This window comes from Ochlerotatus camptorhynchus, unplaced genomic scaffold, assembly GCF_037179485.1.
Source record: "Ochlerotatus camptorhynchus isolate MF236.1 unplaced genomic scaffold, CSIRO-AGI_Acam_v1.1 ptg000116l, whole genome shotgun sequence".
Lineage (NCBI taxonomy): Eukaryota > Metazoa > Arthropoda > Insecta > Diptera > Culicidae > Ochlerotatus > Ochlerotatus camptorhynchus.
In genome coordinates, this window is record NW_027040606.1 from 937,798 (window position 1) to 958,889 (window position 21,092).

Genomic DNA, 21,092 nt, shown 5'->3' on the forward strand with positions numbered 1-21,092 from the left:
ATGTATTTTTCATGGAAGAAGCTGCTTTTTCTCGGGTCGTAAAATGTTGGATGATGAAAGAACAATATTTTAATTCAAGGGCAAATTTTCATTACGTCGAAAGTAACAAAAGGAGAACAATATCGAGCTATCAGTGTCAATCGATGCTCATGTTATTACACTATATACTGTCCGAATATAGGATCACATCCCACTTTTAAAATTTATTTACCAGTCAAATTGCTTTTGACGTAATCACCTTCCGATCAAAAGCTGTTTCGATGCTACTTAAGTCACCCGATTTCTATGGAGATGCCGTTTGTCTTAAGTAACAGCGCAGAGAAACCCGTGAAAAGTGTACATTCGTCATTTTGCTTTACCATTATTAAGCAAACCCCACACGCATCAATATATTGAAGCGAAGGGGAATTATTGACAATAATATTGATAATGTGAATTCAGAAATATTGTCAATCTCGATGTATTGACGTCAATATAGAATGTATTGACAATACGATTATTGTCAATAAAAGCAATCGTGTAGGGTTCACTTTAGAGTGAATAAATCGAACTGTTTGTTGCTAAGATGATTCTTAGGTGGTCCTAAAATGATGAATTTAAGGAGACGTAAACACACTTTGATTTAAGTAACATTAGGGGGCATTAAACAACGTATAATAACTTTTGCTAGCGATCTACTTTGTTTAATTAAAAAATGCTTAATATGTTAAGCATTGCTATCACTATGAGATTATATGTGTTTAATTGGAAATAGAAATATCTTTTCGGTCATCAAAACAAAACTTTATTTTTCTCGGATCGGTACGAATGTTACTTTCGACACAATGAAAATTTGCTCTTGAGTTGAAGATTGTTCCTTGCCGTGATTGGATGTCATTTTGACGCGCTACACTGTGAGTGGTTTTAGAACAAATCATAACCGTTTTCTGAGCTTAGCGTAAAATGTTTAATGTTTGGAAAAGAAAAGTTGGACTTTTGACAGAGTTTTGTATTGATGTAAGCAATATTTACTCATCATTCAGGCCAAGACATGGGTACTGATTACAACTAGATATAAAAAGTAGAAGGGTCTGTGCCTAGGGGCACGAACGGAAGCTTGACGTAGGACCGCTAGTGTTTTTTTTTTTTTTTTTTAATCTTTATTTTAGAGATTTTTAGCCTGAGGCTAGTTCATCTCTTAAAGGACCGCTAGTGGACGGAATAAATGTGAAGAGCATTAAGTTCTTTTAATTGATCAAATCAGGCATAACATTTGATAACGGCACAAAAGCATTTGTAAACAAACATTCTAAGGCCTTTTACACGCGAACTAAAGTAGAACAAATTTGGGTCGTCGAATTAGATGCTAGATTGTTGCTTCTTCCATCGAAAATATCCGGCGGTGGCGATTCAAAGTTGATCAAGGTTGATCAAAATAATTTGTATCCCTGCTTCCAGTTTGATTACATGAGCATTTTGTGTGGTCGGTGGTTCTGAATATGGACAAACAGACAGATGAATTCTATTCCTACTCTTTTCTGTAATAAGCTTGGTGGCCCTGAAAAGAGCCGTTTTTTTCCAATGTTGGTGATGATTTAACCTCCGAAACCAAACAGAGTGCGTCTCTGTCACTTCAAAAACGTAGATGACATCCATGGCCGCTTACGCTTGGCTTGTTTAGTGTAGGTGACAGCATCACGGATCTCATTTTTGAGGAACACCTTCAGCACACCTCGTCAGACACCGCCACGGCAAGCCAGACGACGGATAGTGGTTATCTCGAAGAATTTGCGTTTAGTTCTGAACATGGCGATGAGTGTGTAAAGTATTACGCAATTCCATCCTCCCTATTCGCACGCGCCTGAGGATCGGAGGCGAATGCCACTTCGACTTGTTTCGTCTACTTACTACTCTCTGACGACTGTGCTGGGGAAGCAGCATATGCATGTAGGTAATTGGTGGATTTGTTAGTTAATTCGACGCTTTTGGACAATGCTGAACATTTACCAGTTTTTCAATAGTTTCTTGTTGAAAATCAACATTTGGAAGCAATTTTATCAATGCGTAGCCATATTTCTGATCGATTGGTGATAAAATTATTGAAATTGGACCAGGGGCAGCTGAGTTATTAACGTTCAAAATCTTTCTTAATTTGTTACATGTTCCATTTTCGGTTTTCACAAAGTGTACCCCCATCTAGAAATCAAAGACGTAGTCCTACAACAAAAATATGAAATGCATCCTACTAAATACGTGCCATCTACAAAGCAGGAATTGCTTTGATGATGGAAGTGTACACGCAGTCCCAATATACATTTAATATCGGTACTACGTGTATGCGGAGCTTGTTGTAAGTGAAAGTAACCTCGGAATGGACGTGAGTGACCAGGCATTCTGAAATGGGTTACTGAATCTCAACAGAGCTATCACCTTTCAACTTCCGGGCTAAAATTGTTTGCAATGGGATCAGTATAAGATAATAATAGATTATATTGCAAACATTTTTCTTCTATAAAAACACTGCCAGACAGTGGAAGTTGGATTGTATATACATACATACATACATACATATATCATTCAGGCAAAGACATGGGTGCCTTTTGCTGTGAAGTAATTACTTCCGTATTATTTGCAACAATTGTATTTATGGGTGTTTTTTTTGGGCCTGCCCCAACCCCTTGTCTCAACAGAAGATCATCGTTCGTAGCTCTCACACTAGCATCAGGACGATTAACAGCCACTTCTAACATGGGGAACAGACGCTGCTTCTATCTGCCCTCAACATGGAGAACAGACCCTGTCAGCATTGGACTAAGGTCCCACAGGTGTTGGTTACCCGATTTTTACTATAGTTACTTATACCCCAGCCAGCAGCTGGGGAAGTAGAGATAGGAGCTACTAGACCATAGACTAAGACATTTAATTAGCAGTCCTAAGTGCACCTTTAGAATTGATAAAACGATCCATAACCAAATTTAAAAAACACTCTTTATAAACACCCAAATGGTTCATAAAATCCCGGTGAAATTACCTAAAATAGTGAGAATGATCCATAAGAAATATCAATATGATTCATATTTTATGCAAAATTTAGCAACACAATTGTAAAAATGTACCGCTTAATTTTTTTTTTAATGTTCCTTGAAATTGTAGGATTTACCCATAAACATATTGCAAATCTGTTCAACAATGAACCATAATCTAATGAAATTGAACCATCGAAAATAAATTTTGCGCACTAAACCATATAGGATCCATAAATTAAAGGGTGTACCGTTTAAAATCCGCACACACTCAAATTGATCCGTGGAGTAAAATTAATTGAAATTTTGCGCAGACATAGTTTAATGTGTATTGTTTACACTCTGTGTAAACACACAAAAGTTTCCAAAATGGCGACGAAAGAACAGTGCGTACGCGAAACAGTTTTGCACGAGTACTTTGAGAATAAAGATCTGTCGCATCGCATCGGAATAAGGATCTATCACGAATTCCACGGTGTCTGGTATCATAAAACGGTTGAACCAGGCTCAACTTTTCAAGCCAATTGAATTCAACTGAGTTGATCATTTGACTTGTCTAGTCTAAACCCAGCTTAAGAGCGTGTGATAGAAAACAGCAAATCTCACTCTCATTTTATTCCCCTTCGCTCACAAGCTCTGAAGCTCAGTGGAATGATATAGGGTAGAGAACTGCTTCGGCATAAGCGCCCATTTTGGGCCTATCGAGCAGAAAACTTCAAATAAATCCATAATTTCAGAGTTAACAAGTCAATTATGCGTCTGGTACGATACTTTAGTTAATAAGCTTCAGAACGAAGTCAATGAGAACATGTGATATGAAGGTTTGCACCCATTATTCCCAAAAACAAAAGAAGTGCTCTGACCGAATCAATTATTATCTTCATCTCATAGGCCGAAGTGAACTCATTGGCGTTTCAATTGCGTTTCAATGCGTTAGGCCGAGTTTGGCGTCAAGAAGCAGTGTTAGACTTTTGACAATATCTCAATGATTGGTTTCTCTTTATCAAATCTTACGGTACGTACGGAAAGGTAAATAAATTTGGAAGCCATCAGTAATAATAACATTCCGTTTGGTGCTAAACTGCGCTAGATTAAGAAAGACTAAGTTGGGGTTGTGCGTAATAGGCCGGAAATTGGGTAGTTAACCCTATTTCTTTAATTTTTGCAGGCTCTGACTGGGGGTGCCTTGTGGATTGTTCATGTCGTTGCCTCGGACCGACTTCTTCGCCGGAATCGGTTCCTGTCATGTTGGGTAAAATTACTCTTTTACTGCGTAACAACTCAGATTTACTATCCTGCTCGTGTTTTTTTAGTCAGAGGAGTGGAGCAACGGGCAAACGTCTAGAATAAGCTTCTAAAAAAAGCTTCTAAAAACGCTTATGAAAGGGCTTCATAATAAGATTCTAAAATAAGCTTCCAGACAGGAATGGATTGTTCTTTTGGGGCATTTTCATTACTTTTTATTATACAATGGAAACGTAAAATCCAGTTGAATTTTCAGTTAACCCATTGAAAAAAAGATAGTTTAGGGCTATTAATCTCCCTATCAAAATGCAAAATTTCCGCACCGTAGAGCCACACTCTGTGTTTTCACTGAAGTTGTACTTGAGAGAGCTCTACAACTGCAACTGAAAATTCTACTGGATTTCACGTTAGCATTCTATAATAAAAAGTAATGAAAATGCCCCAAAAGAGCAATCTATTGCTCTTTTGGGGCCATAATCCATCTCTTCCAAAGGAAGCTTCTTAAGACTTAGTTCATCGATTATTTACAAAATAATGCAAAGCTCAATCGAAAAAACTTTTCCGTGCAAAATCAAGCTTCTTAAGACTCAGTTCATCGATTGTTTACAAAATAATACAAAGCTCAATCGAAAAAACTCTTCCGTGCAAAATCAAAGAACTAAAATTGCTAGGATTCAATATCGTTGCATTCGAATCGCGCTAGGTTGTATGCAATCGACGCATACCATGAGTCTTGAAGTTCTTGCGGGCGTCCTCCCCTTAAAAAATCGTTTTGCGGATTTATCGTTCCGGTTCCTCATCCGCTGTGAAGTCATGAACCCGCTGGTGATCAAAAACTTTGAGAAGCTGCTAGAGCGGAATCCTCAACCACGATTCATGAGCTTGTACTACGAGTACATGACTCTGGACATCGGCCCCTCCTCGTTCAACCCCAATCGCGCTGTCTCCCATCATTTCAGTGGTTCTTCCGTGAGATTCGATCTCACAATGAGGCAGGAGATTCAAGGAATTCCAGAGCCTCACCGTGCCCTGATTGTCCCAACTATTTTTGCGAACAAATACCGCCACGTCCCCACCGAGAAGAGATTTTTCACAGATGGGTCGGTGATAAATGCGTCCACTGGTTTTGGAGTATTCCACGATCTTCATAGCGCCTCATACAAGCTTCAAAAGCCGTGTTCGGTATACGTTGCTGAACTAGCAGCTATATCGTACACGTTAGAGCGTATTGCCTCACTTCCACCTGACCATTATTTCATTTTTACGGATAGCCTAAGCTCCCTGGAGGCTATGCGTTCAATGAGGCCGATGAAGCACTCGGCGTATTTCCTCCAGGAAATACGATCGTCATTCAGTGCTTTATCAAACAGCTCACATGTCATCACCTTGGTATGGGTCCCTTCTCATTGCTCTATCCCGGGCAATGAGAAAGCGGACTCGCTGGCCAAGGTGGGCGCTATGGAAGGCGATATTTACGAGCGACAAATCGCCTACCACGAATTTTTCACGATCTCTCGTCAGCAAGTCCTCGCCAACTGGCAACAAAAGTGGAATGATGGTGATCTGGGAAGATGGCTACATTCTATTGTCCCACAGGTGTCGATCAAACCCTGGTTCAAAGGGTTGGATATGAGTCGTGATTTTATTCGTGTAATGTCCAGGCTCATGTCCAATCACTGTTCGTTAAACGCCCACCTCTTCCGTATTACGCTCGCCGATAGCAACTTATGTACCTGTGGAAACGGTTATCACGACATCGAGCATGTTGTTTGGTCCTGCTCCTTGCATTGTGAGGCGAGATCCGTTCTGTGTGATTCCCTTAGGGTCCGAGGAAAACAACCCTTTAAGCCAATTAGAGACGTCTTGGCTTGCCGTGATATCGACATTATGAAGCTTATTTACGACTTTCTTAAAGCTGTTGATGTATGTGTTTAGTGTTTTGTGTTTTAGTCATCCTTTACGTTTAAGTTTTAAATTAGTTCAAAATGCTTTCCCTTGTCCTCCCTCCAAATGATCAATAAATGTAATCCCTAATCTCGAGTAAACCGCGAGTAATCGGCCCCCGTTCTACTAACATTAGTTGTAAGAAAATTATATTCACACACAATAATGTAAAAAATATTCGGCTCCGCAAAGCTAACGCATTTGAGCCTTGACAAATAAATGGATTATTAAAAAAAAAACTAAAATTGCTATCTTTAACAATTTTACTACACATTTAGAAAAAAAAACAATTAGGTGCTCTGAGACTGACAAATACGAGCGTCATTTTTTACATAAAATTGAGTCATAACAGACGCGCAATTCAACTCAATCAAACGTACTTTTCGACGAGTACCGAACATTTCAGTCTCGGAGCATTTAATTTTACTTGACATATTTGTTTACGTCTGATCCTTTATGTCAAACATGGATTCCGTCACGTGTAAAATTATTTATTTCTAAGTGTGTACTGTATCGACATCTGTGTGAGGATAGATGTACCTCTTGAGCTAGTAGGATAGTTGCGCATGTGCTAGACGTTTGCACAAACAGCATTATTTCAATACAAACCATTTTTTGTAATGCAACCCCAAGCATTAGATTTCCCTTTTCCCTAAAGAGACTAGAATATACAAAGAGACGCCATCTGATCCTTGTGAAAACAAGTAATCTAGCAGCCATGGTAGCCGATATCCGCAACACTGTTATTGGTCAAAACTTCGCTTGACTTTTGTTTTGGTCACGTTTGTCTAATGTTTGTCTAATTCGAGAAAAATTATTCATTGCTTTTTTTTGCAGTGAATCGATTAGAGTTGCAAGTCAATTTAAATCAAAATAAACCATTTGTTTGCGCTTTGGCTAAGGGATTATAATTGTGAATAGCTGAAACGCTTGATGAAGCAGATAGCAATATTTCTCCAATCACCCCAATAACAGTAACACAATTTTTGGTTTGACAGGTCTCGTGCTCGATTGGAACGACACTGACAGATGAATTAGAATTCCAATCGGAACATAGCGTCTCTTTGTATATTCTAGTCTCTTTAGTTTTCCTAAGCAATCAACTGGCTTTTCCAAGTGTCTGTGCGTAAGCAGTCTCCAGGTGGAAGAACAATGTGATTTGGAACGCTCACACAAAGCAGAGAAGCGATAAAAAGCCACACGACGGGGTGATCCATGAATGAATTGGCAACAATAACCATCAGCACCGAGAGCATGATCAAGCTCGCGCGTGACGTTTTTCGTTCGTAATAATTGACGAATATTGAAAGATATGTTTTGGAATTTCAATTCGAGGATCCTCGAATAGATATGCTGTGAAAGTTTCAGCCTAATTGATGGAGGTATTCTGATATATCATGTGGATCACAGATGCAACCTGGCGGAAGATTGAGGAGCGTAGAGAAGCAAAAGCCGCGATAGAGCGGGCGAGAACCAGAGGAGCCAATAACGAAGCCCGTCAACGGTACTCGGCTCTAGAGAAGGAAGTCAAGCGCTCTTGCAGACGGGACAAGCGAGCGTGGGTGAACTCCCTGGCCGACGAAGGGGAGAAAGCCACAAACACTGGCGATATACGCCTCCTCTACGATATCTCACGACGCCTGAGTGGAGCAAGGATGAACCCGAGGATGCCAGTGAAGGACACGACTGGACAATTGCTTACCGACCCCACTGACCAGCTGAAACGCTGGTTTGAGCACTTCGAACAACTTCTTCAAGTTTCGACGGCCAACCAGCCATCAACATCTCGGCATGATCCGCCTAGGGTGCGGCGCATCACTCGCGTCAATTCCGAGACCCCATCACTGCAGGAGATTGAAGCAGCTATCCGAAGCATGAAATCCAACAAGGCTCCAGGGGTCGATCGCATATCAGCAGAGATGCTCAAAGCTGACCCCATACTATCCGCACAAATGTTGCATCAACTTTTCTGTAATATCTGGGACACCGCGACTTTTCCGGCCGACTGGATGCAGGGCATCTTAGTGAAGGTCCCAAAGAAGGGGGATCTGACTGTGTGCGACAATTGGCGAGGCATCATGTTACTGTGTATTGTTCTCAAAGTTCTGTGCAAAGTTATCCTGAATCGGATACAGGAGAAGATCGACGCGACTCTCCGACGGCAGCAGGCAGGATTCCGTGCCGGAAGATCTTGTGTGGACCATATTGTCACGCTCCGCATCATCCTGGAGCAGGTCAATGAATTCCAAGAGTCCCTTTATTTGGTATTCATTGACTACGGAAAAGCTTTCGACCGTCTCAATCACGAGAATCTGTGGGGCGCCCTGAGACGCAAGAGAGTCCCGGATAAAATCGTCAACCTCATCGAAGCGCAGCATGAGGCTTTCACGTGCAGAGTTCTGCATAACGGAGCCTTGTCCGACCCTATCCGGGTAGTCGCAGGTGTGAGACAAGGATGTATACTATCACCGCTACTGTTTTTCATCGTAATCGACGAGATCATGGTAGGTGCAATTAACCGTGTACCAAACCGTGGGCTGCTTTGGCAGCCTATCACCATGGAGCATCTCAACGACTTCGATTTGGCTGATGATGTTGTTCTACTAGCACAACGGCGCTCTGATATGCAGCGTAAGCTCAATGACCTAGCCCAACGCTCCTCTGCGGCGGGTCTCAACATCAACGTCAACAAGACCAAATCGTTGGATATCAACACGGGCAACCCTTCCAACTTTACGGTAGCGGGGCAAGCAGTGGAGAAGGTCGAAAGTTTCCAATATCTTGGCAGCCAAATAGCGTCGGACGGCGGGACAAAGAGCGACATAGGTGCACGAATCAAGAAGGCTAGGGCTGCCTTTGAGAGTTTACGAAACGTATGGAGATCCTACCAGATAAGTCATCGCACCAAAATCCGAATTTTCAACTCGAACGTGAAATCTGTGTTGTTATACACCAGCGAGACGTGGTGTGTATCAGCGGAGAACACTCAAAAGCTGCAGGTCTTCATCAACCGATGCCTGCGGTATATAATTCGTGCCTGGTGGCCTCACAACTGGATCTCGAATGCCGAGCTCCATCGTCGATGTCATCAGAAGCCGATAGCAACAGAAATTCGAGAGCGAAAGTGGAGATGGGTCGGCCACACACTTCGACGGGGCGGAAATGAAATCTGCAAGCAAGCGCTGGATTGGAATCCAGCAGGACATCGCAGCAGAGGCAGACCCAGGGGCTCATGGCGGCGGAGCTTCAATAAGGAAATTAAGCAAGTCGATAGAAATCTGACCTGGGCCCAGGTCAAGGCAAAAGCGAGCAGCCGCCCAGGATGGAAGTCTTTCACTTTGGCCCTTTGCACCGCTGGTGGTGCACAGGACCCTTAAGTTAAAAAAAGTTATTCTGATATATCTGAATATTTTTAAAGATAATTAGATTAGTTGAACAATTTAGAAATCACCCTCCTTTGCCATTGCTAAATGATTTTTTTTTTAATCCAAACTGATCCTCAATTTTCACAAATTGTTTCACAAGAATTTGAGGATATTCTGTTTCAACTGTTTCTAAAACAATTTCAACAGTTCAATTTTTAAAAACTATCGATCGACACTTTTTCTCGAAGACCCACCATCGTTAATCCAATGTTTGAAAATCATCCAACATTTTGGAATTGAAATTTCCAGTGTAAATATAGTGGAGTTATAATAACCATACAACAGTATTACATGTAGAAAGATCGAACATTTTACCATTTCAAATCCACCATTTTGAAAATAACTCGCCATCTGAAAATAAACCAACATCCAATAATTGAAATTACAGGATTTCCCTGAAATTCGGCAGAACTTCCCTGCACTTCGTCAGGACTTCCCTGAAGTTTGTCAGGCCTTCCCTGAACTTGGAATCTTGGAATTGAAGTTGTCATTTCAGTAGTAGAATTAGTATAATTATACAATAATATTGTATTTACGAATATGGTCAAAATTACTTCCCATTTTGCTAATTTGCAATGCTTGTGCATTTGTGCATTTTGAATGTGAGTGTGGTTTGAACGGGTGTGGAGTCAGTAGCAATGAAAAGGCATTAACTTTCTCCTTAAGAAGCAGTTTTTGAACGTATATTTTTGAGAGCAGCCACTTTCTGTACACTGGAGTCGCTTTTTACGCGGTTTTTTTTTACACGGTTTTTTTTTACGCGGTTTTTTTTTACGCGGATTTTGGAATTTACGCGGTTTTTTTTTACGCGGATTCCGGAATTTACGCGGTTTTTTTTTACGCGGATTTTGGTTTTTTTTTACGCGGATTTTTGAATTTACGCGGTATATCGCTTTTTACGCGGTTTTTTCTTACACGGTCTTTTTTTTACTCGGTTTTTTTTTACGCGGATTTCGGAATTTACGCGGTTTTTTTTTACGCGGATTCCGGAATTTACGCGGTTTTTTTTTACGCGGTTTTTTTTTACGCGGGACGTATCACCCGCGTAAAAAGCGACTCCAGTGTATTATGTGCGTGTTGTTCTGTGTTCATAATTTCGTGTAATATGTGTCGTGTAGCCTAATCGCGTTGTTTACTGTACTGGTACATACCGCTGCTGCCGTTGATGGTGAATCGGGATGGCCGACACAGTGACTCCTGTCCTACTGTACGGCCGGAACTCTCGCCAGATTGGCGAAGCGAGCGGATGACGGGCCAGCGGGCGTTGCTAGACGGTGGGATGGCAGGCGTCGTCCTTCGTTGGCACGATCGGCCGACCGTGGCAAGGCCACCTTGGTCAAGCCGAGAAGGGAAAACTCCTTTGCGATTATGGCCTACGTTTGGCCAGATAATATTGTTTCGGTCCTTAACAATTAGGCTCGGAAACTGTTTCCAAATTCCCGAGCCGGCCGTGTGCTGACGGATGACCTTTTTAAGGTCCAACATAAAAAAAGGTCCTGAACGTTAAATTTCCCTAGCGCACACTAGCTGTTGCTAGGGGGGGGGGGTCCTGGTTCACGTTCAAAAACAGCAACCACTGCACTTAGCTAATTAAAATGCGTCTTAGCACACGGACGCCTGATATTAAAAGAGGCCGATTTTGGGCAATGGCAGTTCTTTCTCCCAATTTTCCTTCATCCCGTCATCCCGTCATCCTTGTTTGCATAGTTATTATTATTATTATTTAGCTTTATTTAGGAGGCTTTCAGCCTTAGGCTGGTTCGCCTCCAATTTGCATAGTTGTTTGTAGCTCTATGGTGGACATAACGTAACGGCACAACATTTTCACAGCGGTACAGAACCCTATCACTTCTGTGGTATACTGCTGTTTTTTCACAAGAAACGTGAAGGTTCTGAATATATAACATAAATGACAAAAACCTTTGAATTTGTGACCACACGGTTACAAATTAGTGATGTTTCTATTTACCATTTGTTCAGCTTGATTTGACCATTTCCCCCACCTCTTCCTCAACCTTCTTCTTCTGTTTCCTTATCGTTGTTGTCCAACGATGCACCTTGTGTCACTACTTCAGCATAGATACGTACTGCTAACGCTCTCTCCTTTGTTCCGTTGTTACTTTTCTTCTGCCTAGTGTTGCTTTTCTGGATGCTTCCACGCATTTCGCTTAGGTCAGGAATCCATCCGCTGCCCCTTCATCTTGCATAAGAAACATATGCTTTTGTTCTCATCATAGCACGTATTCCCCTTCCGATTCAGGCAATGCATCGAGGTGGGAATTTCCTTTTTCCCATTTAGGGTGACGAAATAGGGTCAGGTTTTAAACGCTTATAACTTGATCATTTATTGAAAGATTCAATTCTTTTCACATCATTTGATTCAGATTTGATGTAAGATTGGTTTGGTATAAAGATTATACTAATGTATCATTTGGAAGCTATTGAAAATTTTACAAACTTTTTGGCCGCTATCAACCAATCACGTGCTTGTTTGCTACGACTATCGAGAGAACAAAGGAGAGACGAGCCGATTGAGAGGTTATAAAAGAGCATACCTGCACGTTTTATTTTAGTTCCCACCAAGGTGTTGATTCTCTAAAACAGGTCTGATAGCAACTGTAATTAATGATAATTGAAATTTCAAAAGAACTAAAGCTGAAATGACGCATCTGTGTCACTTGATAACTCATACATGCAAACCACACAAATACAAGAAATAAAGATCATTTAAAGACAATCTCAAAATAGTTGAAAGCGTTGTATAGTTATATTAATAGTTGAACTGAGTTCGAAAGCTCTATGTTATTATTTTAGAATTATATAGCTACACCAACACCAAAGTACATTGAATAAGTAAATTTCAATGACACTGTACATCTCAAAATGGATCGTACACCATAGAGGACAATTTTTTGAAACATGGTGAATAGATTTTTTTTTTAATCATTGCTGGTGGTTGAAAAGATGTTTAGAAAGATGAAAAGATGTCGATTTATTGCTATAGTTTTGGTCTTTATTGGAAGAGCCTCTATGAAGTTAGATTTGTTTTAGTAAAACACTCGATTTTTAACTTTTTACCTAGTGAACGAATTTTAGTAAAATTAGTGGCATATGAATGATCTTTATTACGACTAAAAATGAGCAAAATTTCAAGCAGTTACGATCATTTTATTTCAAGAAAATAAGGCTTTTCAAGAAAAAGGCGTTTTTCTTAAATTTCTCTAACTTTTTGTAAACTCAACCAAATATGCGCAATACTGAGCCAATAATTGATAAATATATGCTGGGTCAGCTGCCAAAAAATCAGAGACATATCTTTTTAACTTGTGCTGTTAGAGCCGTTTTTTCTAAAATTTAAGTATAGCTGTACGATTAATTTTGAGATACACTGTACTTTGGCGTTACCTTACGGTAGGTTTCGGTATTAAAGACTGTATATTGGGTATTAAATGTAATGACCTACAACATTGCTGAACATTTAGAAGCTCCATGTTGTCATCTTCCAGAGTTGTTTAGCAACTAGTAAAATAATGCACTAAAATGATTCTATTCACTATTCACTCAGTCACTTATTTCCAGGCTTGATGGAGCCTCACTCGCGAGTTTGAAATGAGCCGAGCGTAGCATTTTTCTGAGGAGTAGAATGCCTACTGCCAAATCATTCCACTGAGCTTCAGAGCTTGTGAGCGAAGGGGGATAAAATTAGTGTGAGGTTTGCTGCCATTCATGTTCATGGTTTCTATCACACGCTCTCACTCTCACTCTGGGTGAACTATGAGCTTCTTGCGTCGAACAAAAAAGTCAACCGGAGTCTCGAAAAGCGCCCCTCACGTCAAATCATCTTCTCGATGAAGTTCACTCTCCCTCTCTCTCGAGGAGTTTTTGTTTACTTCTTCCATATTCCTGCCGCCACTCACTCGAGGTGATGGCTGGCTAAACTCGCAGGATATGAGTGTTTTAAAACCTCCAGTGAGTTTGAGGAGTTTCAGCAAGCCTGCTTATTTCTCACTATCCGGGAGCATGTTTATGTAACGACCCAAAATTAATTCTTATGCATCAGCTCCGAATTTTTAAATAAAAAAAACGGAATTCTAGTAGGGGAAATGACGGCTTCGGCATGCCAGACTATTTTCGGCAACCCAAATTAAAACGCTAATTTCGCTGGATATTCTTACGAAAGCACTTCGCTGAATGCATTCAAACGATTCTTTAGGCTTTCAGCTTCAATTTGATTATATTTTTACCACTGAGAAAAAGCAATCTAGGAGAGATTTCTTTATATGAAACACACGCACTACAAAATGCTGCAGATTTCGAGTTGCCGATGAAAGCACAGCTATTTAACACGCAGCTCAAATAGAAAGGTTGCCGAATAAAAAGATGTTGCCCACAAGTCGCTCTCACTAGAAGATTGGAGCTTTGTTAAAGCGTTTCAAAACAGTTTTTGACAATTCTTTCGACTGAAATTGTTAGAGCAGCTGGCAGCAAAAGATTGTAAACAAACTAATACTGCATTATGTGTACGTTCCTTAGAGAAAAAGACTATCGAAAGATGATCGCTGCTTAGGTTGCCGAGAATACATAAATTCCCCTATAAGTTTCATGGAATGAGCACTCTTATGGATGATCCAGATCGTCTGGAGGACCGTCTCTGTAGCCATTCGGATCCATGTTTATGTGATGACTTCAAATTCATTCTAATATCATGTTTCGGATCTTCCGGATCTTCCGGAGGACCATGGCCATCAGGGTCCATATTTATGTCCATAATTACCATGTCCTCAAATTATTATTTTTTATCACAGTTCCAATTGCTTTCAAAAAAATCGAGGTCTATATTGTATTACCTGACCTATAACGAATATACGTTGTGCCCGTAGGCCTCGTATACAACGTTTACCTAGTATAATTTAACACAGCATATGCAATACAAAATTAGTCCATTAGTCCATTGAGTCCGCCGCTCAAACTACTTCAAATGTCTTGGCATATATCATTGACAGACACGTTCCGAAAAAGATTTATCATCATACGACCCATCCACCATGGCATCCCAAGTAACAATTTGGGTTTTATGAAGGTTATTTAGACCATTATTTAGACTTGTAGAATGCTATAAAACCTCGATAAAACTTGAAATGTTACTTGGGATACGAGCGAATTTCGTCGACTGAAATCTAGAAAGAGAGCCACTCTTAGGAAGTTCACCAAGCATCGCACACTATCCCTTCAACGTGACTATGTCAGGATCAATCACGCATACAAACGAGTTGCGAAACGGTGCTTTCTTCAGTATCGACGTGGATTGCAGAGAAAGCTTAAGTCACGTCCCAAGCAGTTTTGGAAGTTTGTCAACGAACAACGCCATGAAGCTGGTCTGCCGTCGTCTATGACACATAATGGTAACGTGGCCTCATCTACGCAAGATATCTGTCAACTGTTCTCAGAAAAATTTGCTAGTGTCTTCACGGACGAGAGACTGAGTGACGACCATGCCCGACTGGCTGCCAGTTACGTACCACTCTCTGGCCAAACCATGAGTAGAATTGACATCAATCCCGAGATGTTTTTCAGGGCTTCCTCGAAACTCAAGTCGTCGTACAATCCGGGTCCTGATGGAATTCCATCGGCGTTCCTCAAAACGCACTTGTACAGTTTGTTGTCTCCACTGCTGCACGTTTTTCAACGGTCTGTGGATGACAGAGTTTTCCCATCCTGTTGGAAGCTAGCGCACATGTTTCCAGTACATAAAAAAGGCAACAAACAGGACACTGGCAACTACCGTGGCATTACTTCGCTTAGCGCTGTTGCTAAATTGTTCGAACTCGTTGTTATGGAACCGTTACTCGCTCACTGTAAGCCGTATATTAGTATCGACCAGCATGGTTTCATGGCTGGTCGCTCCACTGCCACTAACTTGCTGTGCCTTACTTCCTACATCTCCAACAGTATGTCGGATCGTGCTCAGACGGATGTCATTTATACTGACTTATCTGCTGCCTTCGATAAATTGAATCACCGCATATCAATCGCTAAACTGGACAGGCTTGGTATCCACAGCTGCCTTTTGCAATGGTTTCAGTCGTACCTCACCGATCGCTATCTTACTGTTGTCATTGGTGATCACCAGTCCCGTACGGTCGCTGCCACATCCGGCATACCTCAGGGTAGTCACCTGGGACCGCTGATTTTCCTGATTTATTTCAACGACGTGAATCTGGTAATTGAGGGACCACGATTATCTTACGCAGATGACCTTAAACTCTACCTCCGAATTCACTCAATTGAAGACTGTTGCTTCCTTCAACGTCAGCTGAATGCTTTTGCTGATTGGTGTATTCTGAATCGTATGGAGGTTAACCCGTCCAAATGCTCGGTTATCTCTTTTTCGCGCAAGAAAGAGACTATTATGTTCAAGTATGTTTTGTTAGGCACTGAAATTGAGCGCGTCAGCCAAATTAAGGACCTAGGCGTGATTCTGGATACAAAACTCTCTTTCAAGCTGCACATCTCGCACGCCGTCGACAAAGCTTCCAGAATTCTAGTGTTTATCTTCAGGATTGCCAAAGACTTCACGGATATCTACTGCCTTAAATCGTTGTACTGCTCCTTGTCTCGCTCCATATTAGAATACTGCTCGGTTGTCTGGACTCCTCACTACAACAACGGTGTCGAAAGAGTTGAGTCTGTTCAGCGACGGTTCCTGAGATATGCGCTACGTAAACTGCCGTGGACCTAGCTAGCTACGAAAGTCGTTTGCAACTGATCCATCTGGAGCACCTGTTGGTCCGAAGAGATACAGCAAGGGCAGTTTAGTTTGTTTAGTAATGTTCCTTTTTTTTACGAGATGACTATCTATGTACTTTTGATGTTTTGTTTTAGTACTTTTCATGTTTAGTTTAAGTTACATCATTGGGGCAAATAACGCCTGTTGATGTTCAGTCACATAAATAAATAAATTAGACGAGTTCGTGTTCCTCCGGATAAAGGGTGTCCACGATGAAATTGCCACACTATGAAATTGCTCTAACTTTTTAACCGTTGGGTAGAATTTAATGAAAATTTGGGTGGATTTAGTTCATAGTGCATTATTTACATCCTGCAAGTTTTAAAGTCCTGTGATCAAAACTCGCGGAAATGGAGTCGAAAGAACAGCTCGTGCGTGATAAAATCTTGCGCATTCATCACGAGAACAAGGATCTCTCGCATCGTTCCATCGCTAAAACGTTGGGAATCGCGAATTCCACAGTGTCGCGAGTGATTAAGCGGTTCGAGGAACGGTTGACCACCGATCGGAAGCCCAGAAGTGAAGGAAAAAGTATTCCGTATAACACCAAAAATCACAACCGCGTAGTTGGGGCCTTCAACCGAAATCCGAACGCCTCCGTTAGGGATGTGGCTAAGAAGCTGCACCTAAGCCGAAGTTTTGTCCAGAAGGCCAAAACTAAGGCTGGGCTTCGAACGTTCAAGGTACAAAAGGCCCCTAATCGCGACGAGAAGCAGAACAAGTCCACCAAAACCCGTGCCAGGAAGTTGTACCTCAACATGCTGACGAAAGTTGAATGCTGCATCATGGACGACGAAACATATGTGAAGGCCGACTTCAAACAGATCCCCGGCAACCTGTTTTTCACTGCCAAGGATAAATTCAGCGTTCCGGAGCATGTCCGCACTCAGAAGATGTCCAAATTTGCGAAGAAATTCCTGGTTTGGCAAGCCATCTGCACGTGCGGAAGCGGAGTGCACCTTTCGTGACCCAGGACACGATGAACGGACAGGTGTACATAAAAGAGTGCCTTCAGAAGCAGCTGCTTCCTCTCCTGAAGGCCCACATCGTCCCAACAATCTTCTGGCCGGATTTGGCCTCATGCCACTACTCCAAGGACGTGCTGAAGTGGTATGCTGACAATAAGGTCAATTTCGTGCCGAAAATGTTCAACCCTCCCAACACTCCGGAGCTCCGCCCCATCGAGAAGTACTGGGCGATTATGAAGCAGCACCTTCTTAAACGACCTAAGGTAGTGAAGACAGTTGAGGAACTGAAGAAAGTATGGGTTTACATGCAAAAAACGGTTGATTCACAGGTTGTGCAGAATCTTATGGCCGGGGTTAAGGCCAAGGTGCGAGCATTTGCGTATGGACTGTAAATAAAATACGAGTAAAATGATAAAATGAAGTTTAATAGTTATTTCTCAATCCCTGAAAATTTGATGGCAATCGGATGAAAACTCGAATTTTGCGAATCAATTTTGTGTGTGGCAATTTCATCGTGGACACCCTTTACAACGTATTCCCGTCATGGGTCAGTAGTAGACAGTAGGATCAGTTTAGTGGACTGTCCACTTTTACGTGTGTTTCGGGTCTTCCAGAGGACGGTCCCATGGCCATCCAGATCCATGTTTATGCAATGACCCAAAATTGATTCTTATATAAAAAAAAACACGTAGCTCTGGGATCAGTTTAATGAATTGATCATTTTTACGGATTTTCCAGTTCTTGCAGAGGACGGTCTCATTACCATCTGGGTCCATGTTTATGTCACAATCACAAATTCTTTGTTATTACATAGTTCCTAATGTATTTGAAAAACTGTGGAGCTCTAGGATCGGTTTCATGGATTGACCAGTTTTACGGATGTTTCGGATCTTCCGGAGAATGGTCCCATGGTCATCCGGGTTCATGTTTATGTCACGACCCTAAATTCTTCCTTATATCGCAGTTCCAAGTGTTTTCGAAAGACAGCGGAGCTTTAGAACCAGTTTTAATGCTTGACCACTTTTACGGATGCTTCGGATCTTCCGAAAGACGGTCCCATGGCCATCCGGCTCTATCTTTATATCACGACTCCAAATTCTTTCTTATGGCAGAGTTCCACGTGTTTTCGAAAAAAAATGATAGAGCTCTAGGATCAGTTTCATGGATGAATCACTTCTATGGATATGCTGGATCTGGCCATCCGGGTTCATGTTTACCAATTCTTTCTTATATCACAGTTCCATGTGCTTAAAAAAAAACCGCGAAGCTCTGGGATCAGTTTAATGAATTGACCATTTTTACGGATTTTCCGGTTCTTGCAGAGGACGGTCTCATTACCATCTGGGTCCATGTTTATGTCACGACCACAAATTCTTTGTTAGTTTCTAATGTTTTCGAAAAACAGTTTCATGGATGGACCATTTTTTACGGATGCTCCAGATCTTCCGCAGAACGATCACATGGCCATCCGGGTTCATGTTTATGTCACGACTCCAATTTTTTTCTTATGTCACAGTTCCAAGTGTTTAAAACTAAACCGCGGAGCTCTAGGATCAGTTTCAAAGATTGACCAGTTTTACGGATGTTCCGGATCGTCTGGAGGACGGTCCTATGGCCATCCGTGTCTACGTTTTTGTCCCGACCCAAAGTCTTTCATGTATCACAGTTCCAAGCGTTTTTGAAGAATCCACAGAGTTCTAGAATCAGATTGCGGATGTTCCGGGTCTTCCGGAGGAAGGTCTCATAGCCATATAGATTCATGTTTATGTCAGGACCCCAAATTCTTTCTTATATCACAGTTCCTAATGGTTTCAAAAAAACCGCAGAACTCTAGGATCAGTTTCGTGGATTGACTACTTTTACAGATGTTCCGGATCTTCCAGAGGACCGTTCCGTCGTCTTCATGGTTTATATATACGAACCATGAATGTATTCTGGCTTATTATGAACATTTGTGCTCATTAATCAAAATTATAGATCTAAGTCACTTGCAAAACCCATAAACACACCCATAAACACACGCTTTTAAAAAAAAAAGTAGACGACCCTATTTTCCACCAGCCATGTACCACCAGGTACCACCAGCTTTTAGATTCATCAAGATAGGGCTATGATATGTCATTGCAAACTTGCAGTCACACGTTTTTCGGAGGCATCGTGTTCGAAGTGTTAAGAAGATTCTACAAGAAGCTTCTTTTGAAAGCTAGTCGCTTGCCCGTCGCTCCGCTCCTCTGACTTATAAACACCGGCAGGACAGAGCATTTTTCCAGGGTTCAAGGAGCATTTCATCGTTTTAATATTACGTTTCCATAGCTGCCGTTTGCAAATGTGGTTAAGATGTTTAAATTTTGAGGCGGCCCGGCGTAGTGGTTAACATCAATACCTGTCACGCCAAAGTCAACAGTTCAAATCTCATACCCGGACAAGTCACGTTTAACCCAAGAGTGTAAAAGTGACTACAATAAAAAAAATAAACTTAACAGTCATATTGAACAAGTTCGCTTCTCGGTAACGGGACAGTCGAGCTGTGTCGCAGCATCGACACGCATTTTGCAGGCTCGGTATTATAACAGTAAATTATCTAGAAGATAAATCGTCCAGCTCAAACCTTTGTAGGAGTGGGGACCATTATCATCATCATCAACTGCTACTCAGCATTTGCTGAAAAGCAGTAACAAGCATCGAGTTAATTTATTAGATCCGCACGGTTTATAGATGATAAGCATTGTGCCCTTGGAAACGCAAACAGATGAGACTTCGTTGAACCTTGCCAGGAATATCACAAAACAAATAAAACTGAGATAAGTACTGATTGCAATACCACTCATTTATCGATATCTTTGAAAGTATAGTAATCATTTTGCTCCGTTTTACGATACACTTTAATAATCCAAATTGACCTTGTTCCATTTGATTACACCATTTCTCATAATTGCAAATGTGACGTCAACTCAAACCGAATAAACACGGCATTAAGCAAGCCGTGAATCATCAGTTTCTATAAATGAGTTTCCATTTCGGTTGATTACTAACATGCCCCAGTTTTCCCATAGAAAACTACCATGTATGCTAAGATCAAGACACAGACAAAAAAGGAGGTGTCATTCGAGTGTAGGTATTTAATCACTCAAGATTAAACAATGTTTTGTCTCGGGTGTCTCGGCTCTGCTTCCCAGAGAAGTGTATCAATCCCAATCAATTTTGCAACATAGTCCTGTCTGTGGGCAGATGAATAATTTATCATTCAGTGAGTGTGTGTGTGAATAGACTTTTGTTGAAGAAAATCCGGTGCAAGCAGAATGGACCCCAAAAGAAGATTATCAATGGTTTCAAATTACACGGTTCGGTTTAATTGAGAGAATTTTTCTATCGCACCACTGTCTTTGTGTTAAGAATATTCTAACAAATCCTATGCACATGAATAATCTCAACAACGGACGCAAAATCGTCCAAACTGTTCCCCGAAATTAATTGATCCCATTTATTAACGGTGCGGATGTAATTACCCGTACACAGTTTTCCCAAATGTTAATGAAAGCTAACCTGTCAGATACGCTAAAAGCATCATTAGCATTCTAATTCCAAAACATCCGACCGATCGTACAACAATCGTAATATTACCTATCCTACCACACATCGTTCGCGTTCCGGTAAAGGTTTCAATTTGCATAATTTTCTCCGGGTTCGTAAATAGTTTACGAACCACTTCAACCGAAATTTA

At 41.3% G+C, this 21,092-nt stretch overlaps 1 protein-coding gene across 5 annotated transcripts in view; it reads left to right on the forward strand.

Annotated features, from left to right (window-relative positions):
• The window catches only part of Mgat2 (alpha-1,6-mannosyl-glycoprotein 2-beta-N-acetylglucosaminyltransferase), a 392,506-nt gene that overhangs the window by 285,949 nt on the left and 85,465 nt on the right, over window positions 1-21,092 (forward strand). The window lies entirely within an intron of this gene.